This window comes from Trichechus manatus, unplaced genomic scaffold (genome assembly GCF_000243295.1).
Source record: "Trichechus manatus latirostris isolate Lorelei unplaced genomic scaffold, TriManLat1.0 scaffold00290, whole genome shotgun sequence".
Taxonomy (NCBI): Eukaryota; Metazoa; Chordata; class Mammalia; order Sirenia; family Trichechidae; genus Trichechus; species Trichechus manatus.
This window is the reverse complement of record NW_004444226.1, coordinates 600,269-602,781: the sequence shown is the minus strand read 5'-3', so window position 1 is coordinate 602,781 and position 2,513 is coordinate 600,269. Positions and strand designations below refer to the sequence as shown.

The 2,513-nt window shown below is 37.6% G+C and overlaps 1 pseudogene; it reads left to right on the top strand.

The window, feature by feature from the left end:
- The window catches only part of LOC101348327 (olfactory receptor 2L13-like), a 9,190-nt pseudogene extending 6,886 nt beyond the window's left edge, over positions 1 to 2,304 (top strand).
- The last annotated feature ends 209 nt before the right edge of the window (positions 2,305 to 2,513 follow it).

The window sequence follows — 2,513 nt, the reverse complement described above, 5'->3', positions numbered from 1 at the left end:
ATGTAATTTATGTATCTAAGAGCTTTCAAATTATACTAGTTTTAATCTCCCTACACCTTGTTATATTTCCATTATTATACTAATTATTGATGGGGACAGTGGAAAATAAAATAAAATTAAAAAAATGTATATTACAGAATCTCTGACTTTATCACGTGTACTTTTCCTACATAAAGAAATGCAAGCTGTGTAGAAAAATCTGTGCATTTGATTTCAAGTTCTGCAGGACTTCAGAAAATGAAAACATCAGTAGGGATGAGATAATATTCAAATAATATTTAGAAATAGTGTGGATTTAGTAGGGCATGAATGAGCCCTGTTAGTGAAATTGTTAAGTGCTTGGCTGCTTACTAAAATGTTGGGGGTTCATCCTGACTCAGTGGTTCCACAGGAGAAGGACGTGGTGATCTGCTCCTATAAAGATTACAGTCTAGAAAATAGTATGGATCAGTTCTTCTCTCTCGTGTGGGGTTGCTATGAGTCAAAAATCGACTTAACAGTACTTAACAACAGCAGGGCATGCAGTACCTTTACAGTTCAAGGAAGAGATTTCAAATGGTGCTTGCATTTTAAGAAAAGGCACAAAAGTGAGAAAGAACATGAGAGACTAGTAAGGTAGGATCAGGTAATGTTTGGCTGGATTAGTGCCAGTTAGGGAGGGAAGACCAGAAAGTAACAATGCAGAAGAAGGTTAGGTAATAGAGGATGTAGAATTTCAGCACACAAAATTTTCTGAGTCATGTAGGTCACTCATTATTGTAAATATTCCCTGTGCAATTGATAGATGCTGGGGAAATGCAGAATGTGGGTTGTGCAAACTGTTAAGCACTTGGCTGCTAACCAAAATGTTGGCAGTTAGAGTCCACACAGAGATGCCTTAGAAAAAGGGCTGCAGTTCTGCAGAAAAATCAGCCTCTAAAAACCCTATGGAGCACAGTTCTATTTTGACACATATGAGGTCACTGAAAAGGAGTTGAACTGACTCCATAGAAACGTTTTATTTTTATTTTTTTTTAAGATTGTGACTCCTTTAAAAATCATGTCTAATGGGACTGGCCATGAGTCATTCCAGGGAGAGGAATTCTTTAGTTGTTTGTCTTTGTTGTTTGTGGTACTAGACTTTTATACTTAAACAAACCAAGTTTGTCTATGACTTGCTCACTTGCTTACCAGAGAATACATAGGGAAAAGGTTGGGACATTCAATTCTGATACTGAATTCAACAAAAGTTGAAGAGCTGAAAAAAAAATTGTTTCTAAACAAACATTAACAAAATCAAAATAATCAAAATTCTTTTTTATTCTCTTGTTTCGTCTAGCTTCATTTTTGTTGTTTTTCTTTCAAGGAAATTACAGCAATAAGTTTTCACGGATAAATGGAATCCAACTTCAAATGATTTCATTTTGTTGGGCTTTTTTCCCCCAAATCAAACTGGCATGCTTCTCTTGTTCCTCAACTTCCTTGTATTTTTTCTGGCCTTGGTGGGTAACTCAACCATGATTCATCTCATCCATGTGGATCCCCGTCTCCACACACCCATGTACTTTTTCCTTAGCCAGCTTTCCCTCATGGACCTGACGTCCATCTCTACTACAGTCCCCAAGACGTTACATAACATCCTCTCTGGCCAGAAAGTCATCTCTTTCCTAGGCTGCGGCTTTCAAAGCTTCTTCTTCTTGACAATAGGTGGTGCTGAAGGCTTACTCTTAGCTTCCATGGCCTATAACCACTGTGTGGCCATCTGTCACCCTCTCCATTATCCCAACATGTAAGTACAAGGATATATGTTCAGATCATCATAAGATCTTGGATTTCGGAGTCCATCAGCTCTTTCATACACACAGCCTATATCCTTCATATTCCTTACTGCTGGTCTAGGGCCATTGATCATTTCTTTTGTGATGTCCCAGCCATGGTGTCTCTTACATGTATAGACACCCGGGTTTATGAGTACACGGTTTTTGTGAGCACCAGCCTCTTTCTTCTCCTTCCTCTCTTTGACATCACTGCTTCCTATAGCAGAGTCCTTTTGGTTGTCTACCATATGCGCTCCAAAGAGGGAAGGAAAAAGGCCTTCATCACTTGTTCAATGCATTTAACTGTAGTTACCTTGTACTATGTACCATTTGTTTACACCTATCTTTGGCCCAGGAATCTCTGCTCACCAGCAGAAGATAAGATTTTGGCCTTTTTTACACTATCCTCACTTCCATACTCAATCACATTATCCACAGCCTGAGGAATAAGGAGGTCCTTGGGGCCATGACAAGAGTGTTTGGAATATTCTTTCCCAAGAAAGAATAGTCACGGCTCCCCTTACTTTTTTTTTTCTGTATTTCCTTTTCCATGTTGATTAGGACATCCTAGGTAAGTGCTTTTCAATAGATATATAATAGAAGACATATATGTAATTATAAATTTTCTAGTAGACACGTTAGAAAGTTAAATGAAAGTGGAATTAATTTAAATAATATATTTATTTAACCAAAATATTATCACTTCAACATGTATTC